Source organism: Rhinolophus sinicus, chromosome 2 (genome assembly GCF_057876585.1).
Source record: "Rhinolophus sinicus isolate RSI-liver-muscle chromosome 2, RSI-T2T, whole genome shotgun sequence".
Classification (NCBI taxonomy): Eukaryota; Metazoa; Chordata; class Mammalia; order Chiroptera; family Rhinolophidae; genus Rhinolophus; species Rhinolophus sinicus.
In genome coordinates this window covers 85110692-85129571 of record NC_142502.1, presented here as the reverse complement: position 1 = coordinate 85129571, position 18880 = coordinate 85110692, and positions in this window count along the sequence as shown.

The window sequence follows — 18880 nt, the reverse complement described above, 5'->3', positions numbered from 1 at the left end:
CTGTTGTAAGGACACCCACCACTGGATGTAAAGCTCACTCTAATGCAGGAGGATCTCATTTCAAAATCCTTACTTTAATTATACGTGCAAAGACCTAAAAATTCTTTTTCCAAATAAGGTCACCTTCACAGGTCTGGGAATTTAGGACTTGAACATATAATTTGGGGGCCACTATTGAACCCACTACAGGAACTAATCCACAAAAATTACCAACCTCAAATGATTTCAGAGACAAATTCTACCCAAACTTCAAAGACCAGATAGATCGAACACTCTATAAATTAGTCCAGAGATGGAAAGGAAAATTCCAAATTCCTTTTATGAAACAAATATTACACTAATACTTAAACCTGGTAGACAATATAAAGATAGAAAATTACAGACCAATATCACTCATGTATATATATGCAAAAGCACTGAATAAAATACTAGCAAACAAAATACAACACAGTTTAAGAAGATAATGCACAATGACTTAAGTAGATCTAGTCTAAGAATGCAAGGTTGTTCAATATTAGGAAATCCATTAATGTCATCTACCACATGAACAAATCTAAGGGGAAAATTATGATTGGTGTCACAGATGCTGAGAAAGACTGATAAAATTCAACACCCATTCATGAAAAAAAAGCTCAAAAACAGGAATTGAGGGATACTTTCTGACATTGTAAAATATGATGTCTTAGTCTTATAGCTAGTGTCTAATTTAGTGGAGAAACACTGGAGATATTTCCTTAAGATCAAGAATAAGACAAGTATGCTCATTATCTCCAGTATTAGAGATATTAGGTCATGCAATTAGACAAACTAAGTTAAATAAAGGGCTAAGAACGGTTAAAAAAGAAAAGTAAAATGATCTCTATTTGCAGATGATATAATAGTATACTTAGAAAATCTAAAAATCAATCATAAAACTCAAATAAAAATAATTCAGTTAGGGAGAAGAACGCAAAATTGGAATAAAGAAAGAATGGTCTTAAAATACACAAACACTAACCAGATAGAGATATATGATAGAGAAACCCTTACTTTTAATAGCAACAGAGAAAATTAAATAGTTAGGAATTAACTTGATATTAAAATTCATATGGAAAAACAAACAGAAACACACAGGAAAATACTGAAAAATGAAAACTATGAGGAGGGACTATTCCAATCAAATATTAAAACATAATATACAGTGTCATTAATTACAACAGCTTGGTCCTGGATTATGAATGCAAATAGACCAGTGAAATAAATAGAAAACACAGAAATAGATCCAGATATACACATGGAAGTTTAGTATATGATAAAAGTGGCATCTTAAGTCATCAGGAAAAAGATGGACATTTTAATAAATTGTGCTGGGACAACTTGCTAGTAATTTGGGAGAAAAAGAAAATGATATTCATATCTGTATCACACATAAGAAGAAACTTCAAGTAGATTAAGAATCTAAATGTAAAACTTGAAACCTTACAAGTAGCAGAAGAAAGCATGGAAGAACCCCTCTTTGACCATCGGATCGAGAAAGGTTTTCTGATGTTGACTACTAATCCAGAGACAATAAGATTGATACATTTGACTACATAAAAATTTTAAAAGAAAAAGAACATGTTTTCATGGAAAATGACACCACAACGTCAAAAAGCAATGGAAAAACTGGTAGAAAATTTTGCAACATATATCACAAAGAGCTGAAATGCCCAATATATAAATAACTCTCAAAAATTAAAAGACAAAGTTCTAAAAATTTAGTAGAAAAATGAAATAAAAGATATAAACAATTCATAATAAATATATAAGAATAACCCTCAACATGTAAAAAAAATGTTCAAACTTATTCTTAATTAGAGAAATGTAAATTTAGATAACACTGAGATATCAATTCAGAATGGAAAAGTTTTCAAAGTATGAGAGCACATCCTGTTGGCAAGGTTGGTGGTAATACATCTGTGTACTATGTCTGCCAATTTTCTGTAAGTCTAAAAATATTTTAAAATAAAAATTGAAAGCAAAACAACAACAATAAGAACTCTAAGAAGTACAGGTTCATCTAAGCTAACATCTGGGCAAAATTAAAATGAAAATGATGAATCTGTTGGAATTTGAAAAAGATATAAATATATGAAAAAACTCCAAGTGGGAAAAAAACCCAAAGTGTTACAAAATATAACTTGGTAGAAATTCTGAGGAAGGAGCTTAAAGGGGAGATAAGGTGGATATGTATTGCAAGTCTACATATCCACCTTAGGGAAGAGTAGAAAATATTTAATTCATTACACTTTGGAGCTAGTTAATGTCTTTCAACAACAAGTCCAACCTCTGTATGCTCCTCTGTGATGGTGGAGCTGAAACTCTGCAAACTACGTTCCCCAGACTTCCTGCCAGTTGGCTTCCTGTTAAGATCAGCCAACGAAGGAAAATTGCAGTGGAGGAAAAATGGAGGAAGATTTTCTCTAGTGGAGGAGAATTGGAAGTGTGAGGAAGAGTGAAAGGACTGCCTTCCTGGTCTCCATTTCCTCTCAACATTGCCTCTAGAGCTGCAGACTGTTGTCCCATCCCCAGTTCCCTTCAGCACTCCCAGCACCAGCTTCTCCAATCCTCCTCAAAGCATCACAGCAGGCAACACTGTGACCTTAGAAGGCCAAGAATCAGCCAAGCCATGTGCTAACCAATTAGGCCTTACTCCAGGACCATCCAAGCACCTACCTGTCACCTTCACCTCAGCAGTCTGAGTACCCACCAGGCCACACAATCTTCAGAGCTCTGACTCCTGCCAAACCATGCCCTCTCTTCAGAATCCCAGTACAAACTGCATAGAGCTTCCCTCCAAGTTCCAAAGAATCAGACTCACTGAGCCCTTCCATCAAGCCCTTAGTTTCCAAAACCTACTTCTTCCGCATTGTTGCTCTAACTTCTTGAAGTTATTAAACTTCAATACCTCAGTATCCTCTTTTTACTCTTTAAAGCTTCTACACCTGTGTAACCAATTTCTAATCCAATCAGTTTGAAACATCCAGTGTGGATTCTGCTTTCCAGTATCTGATAGACTTTTTTGGAAGGGTTAGGGCAAGGAGAATTTTGTTTACAGTTCATTTATTCATTAATTTAGTATTTATTAAGTAAATGATTGGTGCACATGACAAATAAAGATGAAAAAGACACAGTTCCTGCCTTTAAGTATTCACAATAAATGGGGAAGGTAAATATTTAAACTAGCAATCACCAAGTAAATAAGCTCTATAACAGAGGACCACTCACAGTGCTGAGTGAGCATGAAAAGGTACAAAGTCACAAGAGAAGGCTTTCTGCTCGGGTGACATGAAAGTATTATAGGTCACGTAGAAGCCTTAAGGAGAAAAGGACATCCTGTCAGAGGAAAAACTACCTGAAAGCATATAACAGAGTCAAAGAATGTTGAATAAATCCTGTATCACAGAATAGGAAAGGGACACAAATTGAAGCCAAATAGGGAGACAATAATCATGAACGGTCTTGAATGACACACTAATTAATTTTAAATTCACTCTAAAACAATGGACAACCACCAAAGGAGTTTTGGAAGATATTTCCTTTTTATATTACTTGTACAGTGTGAAAGAAAGAAAGAAAGAAAGAAAGAAAGAAAGAAAGGAAGGAAGGAAGGAAGGAAGGAAGGAAGGAAGGAAGGAAGGAAGGAAGGAAGGAAGGAAGGAAGAAAGAAAGAGAAAGGAAAACAAAGACATCCCTCAGCTCCTAGACCCTCCTTCCAGAAATGTTTCTTACATATTATTTCCAGAAAGAAGTTGACTAACATAAATTCATAGTAACTAATATAGATATTATTTGCCAGATGCTGTTCAAAGTAAGTTATACGTATTTATTAACCCATTTAATCACCTTCACAACAACCCTATTTGGTAGTTACTATTATTACTTCCATTTAACAAAGAGAAACTTGAGGCTAAAAAAGACTAACCAACTTGCCCAGGTTCATAGAACTAGTAAGTGGTGGAGTCAGAGTTTGAACCCAGCAAGTATGACTCCATGATCTGTGCTGTTAACCACTATGATACAGTGTCTTCTATAATTATATATGTTTGTACAGATGTGTGCGAAAAACAAGAAATAAATATTCTAACATAAATGACACATACTCCACATTTTACTCTGTACCTTGTTCTTTCAATTAGTGATATACCTTGAAGATAATATCTTATGAAAACATTTTGATCCACTTTATTATTAAGAACTGCACAGTATTTCATTATGTAAACATTCCAAACTATAGTTAAACATTTCTATATTGATTAATAGTAAGGTTCATTACAGGTTTGTTCCTTGGAAATAATGCTGCAAGAAACTTAATAGTAGAGGAATGGTTGAAAGGAAAATTTATTTTTAGTATTAAAAACATTGCACAATTGCCTATCATAAATAAAGATGTCCAACAGCCATACCATCAGTAGAAGAGTACTTATTACCCCACATTCCTGTCAAGGGTGAATTTTCACTAAATTCTGTTTTAAAATTTTTTGCCCCTCTGGTAAGTAAAAAAATAACCCCTATAGTATTTAAAATAGCCTGATGTGATGGAATGTGTGTTTTGAAAAGACCCTGATGAGGTGGTATAGAGATTCACATGGTCACACCAAGACTCAAGGCAAAAAGGACACATAGGGGACAATTGCAACAGACTGTGTAAGAAATGAGAATGGCTTAGTTAGAGCAGGGCCTTGAATATATTAGGAGGAATAAGTAAGAGGGGAGGCCATATCAGAAAGGCCAACTGTCGAAGGTTGCCGGTTCAGTTCCCACGAGGGATGGTGTGCTGCACCCCCTGCAACTAAAGATTGAAAACGGCAAATGGATGTGGGGCTGAGCTGCGTCCTCTACAACTGGATTGAGGGACAACGACTTGGAGCTGGTGGGCCCTGGAGAAACACAGTGTTCCCCAATATTCCCTACTTTAAAAAAAAAGGCGAACTGTTGAAGTAGCTCAACAGATCTTTGTTCGTGATATGTAATATTGTGTTAGAAGGGGGCAAGAAAGAGAAAGGATTCAAGAATATCTCCTAAGTTTATGAGTTAGGATATCAGGAAGATTATAATGAAAATAACTGTCCTCGGAAACACAGAAGAAGGCAAAATTTTGGGAACATGCTAGAGGAAACAAGAATGATAAAAAGTCCCTTATAAATCTAAGATTCTATTATTTATTTATAGAAACTACCTTCATCTGTGGCAGGGGCAATTTCAGAATATTCATATATATTTAATGTCACTTAATAATAAATCATTAGATTTTGCAGCAATATGAAGGCCTTTAAATCAAATTATCCAGCACATTTATGATACTAGCTATACTATGCTGGAGTATTCTTTTAGTATTCTGCCATCTAGCGAATGACAATCATTTGTGCAACTTGGCCTATAAATTGGTTGTTTGGATAAAAGAATCCTGAATTTTACGGCTTCTCATCATGTATCATTTCAGTTTCCACAGCATAGAAAAATAATCTGAAAATGCCTCACATTTTTGGCATAACCTGATCAGATGATTATTAAATTCATAAGCATAGAGAAAAGAATGAAAGCATAGAATCTGTCAGCCTAACCCTAAAATTTGACCCTGGGCTCAGTTTGAAAATTCATGTCATTAAAGTCATGGGGAAAGTTAATGTGAGTTTCCTTTATGCCATCTCCTGCCATCATTAACAACAACAACAAAAATACAAAAACAAAGCAGAACCTTTACTCGTTAGCAATTTTCTTTTCTGAAATAAAATATATTTAAGTGAACAATCTTTGTCCATTCAATAAGCTATGCTTAATATTATAAAAAAATTATCATCTGAAAAGTTATCTTACGTGACATATTAGAGATTGCATTTGAATGTTATGGAAGTATATTATAAAAATTTGGTTTCTCTATATTTCTATGAAAATGTTGTTATTTTTTCCTGACTTGATTGCTTGTTTTGTGCAACTAATGTACTTTTGTATTGCTAATTCATGGTATTACTTATCATACTTTATGCATATACATATACTAATTATTTGTTTGCAAGCGTGTGTTCCCAAAGGACCTATGAATTTCTTGAAGAGAATATCATGTTCAGTTTTATATCTCCTATAACTCTCATGACATATAGTACCTATTTGCTTTCAATAAGTGTTAATAAAAGAAGGATTTGAAATAATTGAACTAATGAAAAATATTTCAAGTTTCATTAATTTTAATTCAAATTGAATTAAGATATAATTTAAAATAAGCAATCACTACATTCAGCTTCCTTAGTTAAGCCTAGACAAAACAACACTGAACATATTGCCCAAGTACCCACAGGGCCCTAAAATATAGATGTATGCACATTAGAATTATTGGAAATAGGTAGACAAAAATCCCCTTTTGAAATTTGTCCTTATGGGTAATGGCAATATTCCCAGACTTGTCAACTTCTTCCCTTGGCAGATCTCTGTGGTCTATCTGTTAAACTTGAAGGCTAAAATGCTCTCAAAGTGAGCATGCCGTATGGATATCTTTATTCTGCATGATTATAAGCCAGCAGAATACATAAACCTGAGCAATTTCAGATTGTCAACTGAAATTGTTCCCAAGAGAATACTTCATTGCCTTGTGGATAATGATTATGGATGAAAGTTCAAAATCATGAAATAAGAGTTCAATTGATATTAGTTGAGCACATTGGTTGCAAGGCCTCTTAATCCATCTACATGTCTGACCTCTTTGATTTTATTATATCCAAGCTAAACCTAAAGAGTAAAAATAAGGACCCTGTCTACGTTTTTCTGTTTTGTTTTGTTTTGTTTTGTTTTGTTTTGTTTGTTTTTAAGTATTGTTACCCAATTCTGGTCCTTTGGGCAGCTGTTCTCATTTTCCTTTTAATTTCAGCACCTCCGCTTTTAAAAACAAACCTGAGTAGTTTTTTTAGGATCATTAATCATACTTGTGTATTTCACAGAGCCCTTATCCCCATCTATTGTGTGGTATTAAAGCTTAAGGAAGCTGGAAAAGAAAAATGTTATTTCTCTTCAGAAACTTGTTCTATTTTAAAATTTATCTGACCTCTATGATATACATTTTCCTTACCTACTGTCTTGTGGTCAGCTGCGCATCTCAGAAAATTTAGATGATAGACATAGTCTTCCTGTTCAGATAGAGTCCCATCAAATTAGGTTGACAGGTGATTTCAGCAGAAGGAATTAAGCATCCCCTACTTTTCCTCTTCTGGGGCTTTTTCTCTTTCCCTTTTATAATTTTTTTTTTTCTCTAGAAACACATTTTCTACTCCATCAAGCTGTGAGTTTATAGGGGCACACTCTGGCAAGGGTAGATGGGGAATGGAATTATAGTCATCCAACTCTGGATATGGAGAGTAATTTAAATTTAGAATGAAATATTAGAAAAATCCATTTGGCCCCAGATCCCAGCCATAGTTCCCATTAAACTGTATCTGTAATAAGCTGATATATTATTAATAGGTATTTGCTGAATATGTGTCTTAGTTCCTAATTAATTCTGAACTCTGGAGGTAAAGAAAGTAGTGCAATTTATTAGTAGCCCCATCAGATGCCAACATGTATTATTAATCAGGCTTTCTTCTTTTCAACTTTTGCTAATGGCCTGGCTTTTATTTTCATAATTATGATAAGGTACATGATCTTTGAAATACTCCTTCTGATCTTATGATCTTCAACTGAAAGAGCTTGAGAAGGTGCTAACAAAACCAATCAGCATATAATAGGGGAAAAAAAGACTCACAGAAGTTTTAAAAAAACAGAACATTTTAAATAATTATATAAAAATAATTAAAAGTCGTTTTTAAAAAGATTCATATTTAATACTTAGGTAAGTAGAATCATATTAATATGAGAGTGGACACATTAAAAAGAGCTTTCTCTTTAAGAAAAATCTGGGATAAAAGAACTCTCCCAAGAGAACCATAAGAACATGGAGGAATTCATGGATTTAAAGAATCAACACATTGTAAAGACATTAAAATGTACCTGGCAATTCAGACTCCAGAAGAAATGGAACAGTCAAGCTGTGTCTTTAAGGCTTCCTGGATGAAAACAAGCTTTTAGTATGAAGAGTATTTCTGGTATCCAAGTGTTCTGCAGATAGAAGGCATGAATGCCATAGAATCAAACTTGATAACTGATTCAGTAGGTGAGACCAGACAAGTCTTTTTTTGCTTTCAAGCCACATATTGGAGAAAATGCTAGATCCTAAAATGGCTGGGAATCAAAACCTAAGAATTAAGGAGCTCATCTGCAAGTCCACTAAAGAGGTCCTTCTAGGATGTTTAAACGCTGACCCATTATATCAATTCCCACAATTCCTCAACGGAGGAAGGTATCTCATCGGCCACAGCTGTATAGAAGACTGCTGTGTGAGACCCACTTAAGACTAAGACAAGCCCAAAGGATGTCAGGAAATCAAACCGGAAGCATAAGAAAATGAGAATAGTTTCCCACTAGGAATTTTTTTTTAAAGGCCAATAGAGGATAAGTACAACAGTCGGCATTAAAACGAAAATGCCTAAAGAGGATAATGACATGATTGAAGATGCTGGTCATTTTAACTTTGTGAGATCAGAGACATCAATTCATCTCCCTTCCTAATAATTTAGAAAGACACCAGGAACTGAGTATTACGGAAGGTTTGGCCATAATATACTTACAAAGATACCCATATAGGCTCAGAGCAATAGCTGCAAAGTATCCACCAAGTCTTAGAACCAAGTCAATCGTGCAATTCTTTCAAACACCATTGGCTTCCATGGCTGATTAACATCAGCCTGAACTGATGAAAATGCTTGCGTCTGGAGAAAGGAATCAGGGTGTACCAGGAAGGTCAGGAATATATATGTCTTTGTGTATGTGTGTGTTGCAATGAGCTTGTATATATAGCTTTATATATAAAACTTCAGATTTTATAACTTAAGAAATAGAGAACATTGATAACATTTTTAAAGTGAAATAAAAATACAAACAATTTTTTGACAAAATCCTTACATTAGCACAGATCAGTGTGATCTCCAAGCCAGAAGCATCAGCATTTCCTGGGAACCTGTTAAAAAGGCAAATTCTACTGCACCCGTATCCAACTTGATTAGAAACTTGGGGCTCAGGGGCGGTGCAGTGTGTGTTAGAACAAGCCCTCCAGGTAAGTCTGATAAACACTGAAGTTTGAGAACCACTGGCATAGAGTATAAAGAAATAACCAATTAACCGGCAAGTTATAGTTTAAGAACCTCATTCACACATTATGTAATAAACACACATTCAGAACTTAAAGTAAAAGAAGTAAAAATCTTAATTGATCACATGGTAATGACTAATACATTTGAAATTCATTACAGGTGGGAGTTGAAAGTGAATTATTTATTAATGATGTAATATGGTGTTTTTATGAAGCTAGAAAATACGTTTAAAGACTTTTAAAATGTATTCTAACTAAGAAATAATAGAACCAGTATTATATTGTATTATACTATTAATTGTTTCTGCTCATCTACTCTTGTAAGGAAGTGAATAAATTTTTTCAAAGGTAGGAAGTTCCCCTAATGAAGCTGAAGTAAATGAACAGAAAATCAAATGCAAACTCCTCACGCTTGAGAAGAAAACGTCAGGCTTAAGAACATAGAACAAGAAATGGACAGCTGGACTGAGTGACATACTGAGTTCAGTGAGCAAAACAAATTAAATCTGAAGTCTCAGACATCCAACTTACAGCTTAAAAAATGAGTGAAATTCAAGTCTGAATAATTGCATTTTACCGATGACAGGATTTTCTATTGATTCTGAATCTAAGGACATACCTAATGAGAAAGAAAATTGATGGAGATGGAATAATCTCAGCCAACTTACAGATGACTGGTGTGAAAAAATTGAAAATGATCAATGTCTCATGGATAAAAACTATTGTAACAAGAGTTGAAGATAGAGGCTGTTCACAACCTAGGCTGAAGGGTGAGATGTCATCTAGGGATGAACTGAAAAACAGATGAATAATTTGGCAAATGACACTTTAGCCCAGAAGTTGACCAAAGATTGATGAAAAAAAAATGCAAACCCTTGCCATGGGAAGCGGAGATCCTTATAGAAATCCATGAGCAAATAGGCATGATGCTGTGGAATAAAGTGAATCGAGAACAGCAGATGCTGGAAGAAGAGGGAGGAAGTCTCCTAAGATACAGAGTAGAGAAGATTTAAAAACAAGGAATTTAAGAAATAGAGGATAAATTGCAGAAGATAGAGAGCTCCTACTGAAACCATGTTGTCCTTCCTCTGTAGGCAAGCTGTGCCAATGACTCACTGTATCTCACAGCTCTTAAAGTGTGTAGCACAGGAAACCCGACCATTTTATTTCCAGTTCATGTAATTTGATTAATTAACAAATGATGTAACACTAAGTGCCATAAAAATATAATGCTTTTCAAAAAATTGTAAAAACAAAGGAAAGAACTATCCCCATACATTTTTCACTTACATGTTATTTTACTATTGCTAAGGATACTGATTTAGAGAGAGAGCCTGTGAATAAATTTGATATATTTTAAAATAAATATTTGGTCCTCAAGACAAGAGGCATAAATGATTATGATCCTCAAAAGAAAATAAAAACTTGATGAAAATGAAAGAAAAAAAAATAAACAAAATAGGAAGAAAGGGAGTGAAAGGGAGAGAAGGAGCAGGGGAAACATATAGATTTGGTGAAAGGAAGAAGATATCTATACAAAGGATGAGAGAAGATATGGTGGCAGCTCTTTTTTTATCACCTGATCTAACGGACCTGAAGCCCATGTGACAACCACACCTTCCCTTCCCCACCAATGGACACAGGCAGGGGAACACAGACCTCTGCTTGAATAGAATCTTGGAATATTTCTCATAAAACTTGAAAAAAATAAGAACCCAAAAGATAAATAAGGTACTGTGGAAAAGTATAAATCATTCATATCCCTATTATGCTAGGGAACTACCATTTTTGCATTTTGGCATCTTTCCTACCAATATTTTTCTAAGCATAGCCATGTTGAGATCATGCTATGATTTCATGTGTGGCAGCAGTGACATATCTTGAAGGTTCTCCTAGATGATAGTAGTTGCCTCTCCTTGAGTCAGTCTTACTGGTCATTACTTTTTTGGCTGACCTGGAACCAGCTTAATCTGCTGCAATGAAGATAGTAAGAAATATCAAGTGAGGATAGGAAGAAATGCCAAGAATCTGTTCTGATTCTTTTCACTAAGCCACTCTTGTCTGGAAACAAACATCATGTGTATTTTGGAACTCTGTTCATTTCCCTTGATCCATCTGTTTATTTATATTCCAGCAAAACACAGTTTTAGCTCCACAGTTAACATTATACAATATGTTAACACCTGGTGGGTACTAGTGTACCTTTATTTATCACCTTCTTGGAAATTGTCCTTTGCATTTTTACACGTTAACTTAGTTTCAAATAAATTTTGGTACCATTTAACTCTAACTAAAAAATCTTTTATTGGTATTCCATTATGAAGATTTATTGAGTGCATAAATTAAGACAGTGTTAATAACATTATACTACTGAATATTCTTGTCCAGGAACAAGGTAGAGTATCTTTGTAATGGCTTTCATTTGAGTCTCTTTTATTCCCTGCAATAGAGTTTTACAGCTGTCTTTACATTGGTAGTACACAATTACTGTTAAATTTACTTGTAAGTAAATCTTTGTTTTATATAATCTTTTATTCGGTTATGTTTTCTATCCAGTTATTATTTGTATGAAAAACGTTACTTTTCGTGTGTTTTCTAAATAACTTACTTAAATCTCTAAACATTTTTAATATTTTTCAGTTCACAAAACATATTCTCATGTTTTCCAGGTATGCAATGTTAACATCTGAAAAGCCTTAAGATTTGCGTTCCTGCCATTTATTTTGTGCATCTTTTTAATTGCGTGAGCAAATACTTCTGGAATAGCGCTAACAGTGGTGATAATGGCAGCTCTTATACCATTCATTACAATGAAAGGGAATAATGCTGACTTTCATCTGAAACATATATTTCACAATCATATTTACAGTAACTACCTATTCCTGGTTGTTAAAATTGTTGAATTTTATTAAGAATTTCTTATGGTTTTCCTCCTTCATAGTTATCAAGAGTCTCACCAAAATAAGGTGGCAGTATTAGTTATAAAGTATTCAATGCCAGGTGCAGAGCAGTTCACACTTGTTGGTCATCCTCCAGTCCTGAATCGAAACTGCCATACAGCAACCTCTACCAACCCTTCTAATTTCTCTAAGTTTCACTGTACCAAAGAAGGTTCAACTCTGCTCCCTTCACAGAGAGGGAGCAGAGCTCTGAAATAATTGGGCTGTATCATTTCCACATGTAGGTTGCAAAGAAAATCACAGATTGCTCCATGTAAATAATGGATATATATGTATGTGTGTGTGTGTATATATATATAAATACACACACACACATATATATATATCAAGTCATTTTGTTAAAATATATATGTATATATATATATATATATATATATATATATATATATATATATATATTTTTTTTTTTTTTTTTTTTTAACAAAATGACTTGATTTATAGATTTATTAATTGACTTTTACCAAGCACATTAATCACACCTGATCTGCACCCAAGAGGAATAGGTCTCAAAGTTTTACCAGTGACAGGGAAACAAAAGCATGGCCATCAGAAGCCAAGAATTTGGACAAATCACATTAGTAATTGTCATTAATTTCAGCTTCAATCCCTTTAGATTAGGAAAAGAAAGATGATTAGCCAGAAATCCCCCATGACAGATAACTTAATCATTCCTTTCACAAACATCATAGAATAGGGGTAAATATAAGTCTAAATTAAGGGACTCTTGTGACAAGGCCCTGGGCTCAGTAAGCATGGCTCTAAGCATACACAAGAATTGCATCTCTGGGAAGAGATATTCTTCATTTCATAAAGTCCTTTTTAAGAAGCAGAAGTCAACAGTTCTATTCTAAGGCTGAGTAGTATCAAGTTAAGTAAACAAAGAAACCATTTTAATTCAAAGCACAATTCCTCCAAGGATTCCACGTGCTGGAAGGGTTTTATTTTTCATTCGAAAGAAAAAAACAAAAACAAAAACCGCCAAAGAAGTTAAGTGACTTTGCTTGGTGACTGTGCAACATAATAACTAATTAGAGACTAGGTGTCAAGTCATCAAGTTTTAGATCTATAGCATTACCATGAAGTCATAATTAATAGGAGGTAAGGAAGGAGGGAAAAAAGTATGCATAAATTTCTAAAAATGAAATAAATCAGTTTTTATTTTCTCTGCTGTAATTCATGTTTTACAGGTTTTATGACATACCTTCTTGTAAGCTTCCAAATATCTTTTGGATTCTAAAACTGTTTTTCAAAACCTTGTGTTTTGTAATTCAAACCTAGATGGCTCAACAGCAGACATGTTCTTTAATTAACATGTTAATTGAATTCACTAGCAACCTGATAATACCTGAGTAAATTATAAAATGTAGCCACCCAGGCAGGCCATGAAATAGATCATATGGGAATTCATTAATAGACTGTCCGCTGATGAAGTTCTGCCCCAAAGAGCAACTGGACATAACCATTTCTTCACCAAAATAATAGTCCTGTACACTTTCATTAGGGGCTGTCCATATTCTTTGAAGAAGTAACCAGATTGATAGTAACACTTTTTCCCTTGTCAACCTTTCTTTGTCCCTTTCTTCCCTTTTCTTTTCCTTCCTTATCCCCTTCTTCCTTTCCTTTCTCCCTCCCTCCCTCTCTCCCTTTCCTTTCTCCCTCCTCTCTGGAAAACATACTAACAAGAGGTTAAAATAATAGAGACAATGTTCCAGTCCAAACCGAAAAATGTGTTTGCAAGTAAGAAAAGCAAATAAAGACAATGAACCATGACCCTTCTTCACTGAAACTGGCCAAAATTCCAGTGCATATTCAAGAAAATATCCTCAGCTCAAAGTGGAGAGCCTTCAGGAGTTTGTTCTATCAGTCAACATATAATCCTACAACAGAAGTTTACTCAGGAAAATCCCGAACTGACTGGAAACAAGCAGAAGTTGACAGATGTAGATGTAGTGCAAGCTAATCCAACATTCAATACATGAACTATACATTTCAGAATAAAAGGAGGCTCTGTAAAATACCAAGTTACTGTGAATCAGAAAGTACATGACAACTGGTTCAATATTTCTGCTGTAGAAAGAGCTTTCAACAGAGAGAAACAGAACTGAACATAATTCTCTCAATGTTAATATGTATAACGTTAATTCCATCAAATCCCTCCCTCTGCAGAAATATGTCCAAAAGACAAGTGGGCTCTGTTGCCCCAAGGTGGTGGACTATGCCAACAACTTCCTCTTCTAAACTTTACCAAAATGAAATGCCTAAAAGTAACTTGTGCCTCTGGATAATCACCCATCTCATTCTAGTAAAGCAGTTGAGTTTTCTGGAAAAATATCTGTCTTTGATCTGAGCTCCAATGTGAATGATTATTGAGATGTGACAAAGATGACTTTTTTTTTTTTTTTTTTTTTTTTGGCCCTTTCTCTGTGAGGGGTGAAATATCTAATTACCTCTTGATCAAAGAGATATGTCAAAAAATTGTCGGAAGATTTCAGACCTGCCTCCTTCTGGTACTGATGGACCAGCTGAGAAATAAAGAAAAGTATCTGCTATCTGGACACTAGGACTATTTCACTGATGCACAGTGCCTAAAATGTTTCTTTGCTCACTCTGTGTGAGTGGCAAAGTGTAATCCCTACGGAAAATGGAGTAGAAAGACCAACTGCCTTGATTTGTCTGGGACTGCCCAGATTTCAGCACTTAAATTCCCATGTGCCAGGAAATGCCCAGACAACGGTCACTCTAGGTACATGACACTGATGTATCTTCTTGCAGAAAGGAGATTTGTCTAGATATCAACATGAGACTGTGAATGGGGTTCCACACAGGTGCTGGCCAAAACCAGCATGAGTAGGATAAAAATCACACGGTTCTCGGCCCCAATCCAGAGAAGGCGTGAAAGGATTCCCTGGAAACTCCAAAAGTACAAAAGTTTGACCCCCAAAATAAACAAGTCACTTTAACAATTCGATTTTTTTCTTCTGAATCTAAAAGACATGTTTCTAAGATTACAAAGAGAATATTCCTGATCTAGAGAATCACATGAGTCATTTGAATACATTTGTACATCTCACTGGGGCCCTGACATACGTCCCTGCGAGGCCCTTGTAATGAAACTTACTCCAGTATGAATTTTTCCCTGATTACTATGTTTACTTTCTTTAACAGAACTTATTTTTTACTACCCTGACGTTGTACATCCTTAAAGCAAACAATTCTACTCTGATCATGTATTTTTAATTAAATGAAGACCACTATTGAAACAACTGCCTACAGTACTTGAGTAATACAAAAACACCCATGTTTCATTTCAGTTAATAACATTCATCAAATTACTTAAGATATCATTTAAAAAGCTTCATGTAAAAATCCGTATTATATAAATAAGGTCTTCCCTTCAATTAATTAACTTGTTATTCTTGCAGTCCATCGAGTCTGGATTAAAAACTAGGCTGCAAAAAGTTGAGGCAATGCCAATTCTAAAATATTTTCCAGTAATAGTTACAAACAAAACAAAACATAGAAGCAGTTTTGGAAACTTCAGAAAACTTCTCTGCAAATAACTGAGAATGCAAACCTATTTTCATCATATTATCACAGTGGCAAGACAGGATTCAGAAACTAGCACAGGTACCCTGAGGTTTCCCCAGTCAACAGGAAAGAAGCAGTTGTGTACTTGAACTGTATTTAATTTTTAATAATACATTTTTCTGGTTTTTAAAGCAATAAGTATTACTTAAAATTTTATGAACACTTTTAAAAATAATTTTTCAAAAGAAAAGAATTAAAATCACCTCCAACATCTCTTATCATATTTTGTTTCTGTTCATTATTTTTGCAACACATTTTTATGCTTTATTTGCGAATGCATACTAAAAAGCAAAAGACAAAAAACAGAATTAGATCCATACTGCTGATTTTCTGTGTGTGTTGGGGGACTCAGAAAACAGTCTTACTAGGGTGATACTTCCTCTGGCGTAGAACAGAGTGAATCATGCTCTGGGAATAAGGGTGGCCGCTATTGCCAGGCTAGCTACGTAGTCCACACCGCCGTCTATTCCAAAAGTCCTCACAAAGTCACTTCTATCCTGAAACTCTCACCAGGCAAGGGTGTTCTATCTTTTTCTGAGTAGAGGTCACTCTGGTTTCCAATGTCCACGTTTGGTTAGGCTCCATGGAATTTTTCTTTTCTGCCTGGGTTTTCTTTTGTTGTCCCAAGTGAGTAATTTTTTTTTTTTTTTTCCTGAGAGAAAGAATAGAAAGGAAAAGTGTAAAATAAAGAAAAAATGATGTAAGTGACTATACATGCTGAAAGAAAAAAACATATTTAAAGATACATTCTATAGGGAAGAAAAGTATTCATATACAATCTACCTTCTAATTCATACCCTCTAATTCATATACAATTAGAGACAAAATACCAGATTAAAACATCTGAACTCATCAGAAAGGTACATTTCTAAAATACCATCATAGGAATTTGCATTACATTTATCTTTTCTTTCTTTTGGTGGTGATGGTACCATTTACTTATTTGGTTACTAGAAATGAATGTTTTATTACACCTCAAAAGAAGAGGATGAAAACAGGAGAGTTCCCCAACTAAGAGAGCATTCTAATTAAGGAGAAAGTGTGTTTTACACAGCACCCTCTATAATCAATCTCTTTTTGTGTTGTACATAGAGATTATTCTGAAAATTAAACTGTGATTTTTTAATAAAGCTTAGGAATTTTTCGCACAACTTCATAAAGTCAAGTCTATTATTCATTGCTATTTCCCGAAAATGTCATGCCTGCATTTCTGGTTTTATTTGTTAGTTTGTACAACCATGCATTAACAAGATGAAAATCATCCTTGAGACCAGTCCCAATTCTCTCTGTCCCATTAATTATTTCAACATTCCGAGCCTCTTTTTGTGTTCTTTATCTTGTATTAATTTCTTTACTTAGCAACATAGAGTTTATGATTAGTAAAAATTTTTAATAAATGTGGAATGCTGTAGGACGTCTGTTCCCTGCATCCTATGTCTCTAGGAAATACCTATTCCCACAAATTCCTTGCCAGTGCCTTCTCAGTGTTCTGCAACCTTTAGAAAAACTAGTAAACATAACCTACATACAACAGAAAGAGAAAACAGAGGGGAAAGGAAAACACACTCCAGAAATATAGATTATAGTTCTCAATTTCAGTAACTTATAAACTATAACCAACATTCCCTCCTTCATTATTTATTTCCTATTTCTCTTACCTCAGCCAGCACCTCTGCTGACTAGGTTTTTCTTCTGGTGGGGTGATCTACACCTTAATTTGTTATTTCTGAGGAAATCGGTATATGATGCAATAGACATGTGTTAACTTTCATTATTGAATATAGTTGTAGAATAAAGAACCCCTGGGCTCCCCCCACCCTCTCACCCCCTACCCTACACTTTTGCCAGGATGTCCAGCCATTCATTTGTTTTCAACAGTCCCATTTCTCCTTAAAAGTCAGGATCAATTAATAAACTTTTTTTTTTTTTTTTTGCCTGTTTCCCTAACAGTGTGAGAAGTCCTAAAGGATGAGGTAGCAGCCTCACACTTAAATTTAGAGTGGAGGGAAAACACATGTCCCCCCCACTCCTCCCTTTGCTTTAGTGGAGAACAAGTTTTTATTGCCCAATAAGTATATTCTTTGCTTCTTTTTGGACTGGGAAATTTGGGAAAAGGAGTTTATGATGTTTTGCTCAACTTTTTGGGCTCTCTCTCTATTAAAGCAACATATCTTTCAGTTACAGCAGCCCTCCCCACTCCGAGGGGAAAGCACCCTGCCCTTGTCATGGGGAAGTGTGTGGCCCAGTGAATGGTGCCAGCGACTGGGTGGGTCAGCCTGTTTGATTCAGAAGTCAAGATTAGAAATTCAGGGTGACCACACATCTGTGCCACATCTTCCCATCAAGCTTTAATCTCCTAATATTTTAGCCTCCTTCTGTCTGTCTGACTCTTGTGCCTCTCTCTCAATTGGTTCTGGTTTTAGAGTTGAAGATATGGTCACTGTTAACCCCTTTGAAAACCCACACTACTGATCTAAAGGACATGATTATGCCTAAAGCAGAGATTTGATTTTCCTTAACATTAATGATCTGGAAACTTTCCCCAACTGTTTTTACTCTTAGATTCTTATGTGCCACACACAATTAGGGAATACGAGACAAACTTCATGAGAGAATGCTGTAATCCTAGAATTTAAGCCAGTTCTATAAGGAGATGTAGCTGTAGCTTTGCTCTACATATGCCGATTCTCAAACCTTTAAGGCTACAACATAACATCTATATTGAACCACAAGCTATTTTTTTTGCTTTATGTTATTATTTTGTAAGTTATATAAAGCCGCTTTCTTGGTGGCTACTAAACAGAGCTAACTAAAAAAAGTAATTTTCACATGGAATCTAGAAGATAACTTTAAGAATCAGTCCTAAAGTTTTGTGATACTGGAGGTGTTTTTTTTTTCGTTTGTTTGTTTTTATTACTTTCTAAAATTGGTTATGGTGTTAAGTGGGTATGTAGAGGTTTATGTTGTGTGGATGAATGAAAACGATGAAGAGCTATCTTTTGTTAAATTATCAAAAACTTTTTCAGGGTAATGGTATTTCCTAACTTATTTTGCTAAATAAAAAATTAACTGAATATATGTTAACAATTGCCAGTGAAAATGAATATTTATTGTATATTGATGCGATGTCATGAGTATT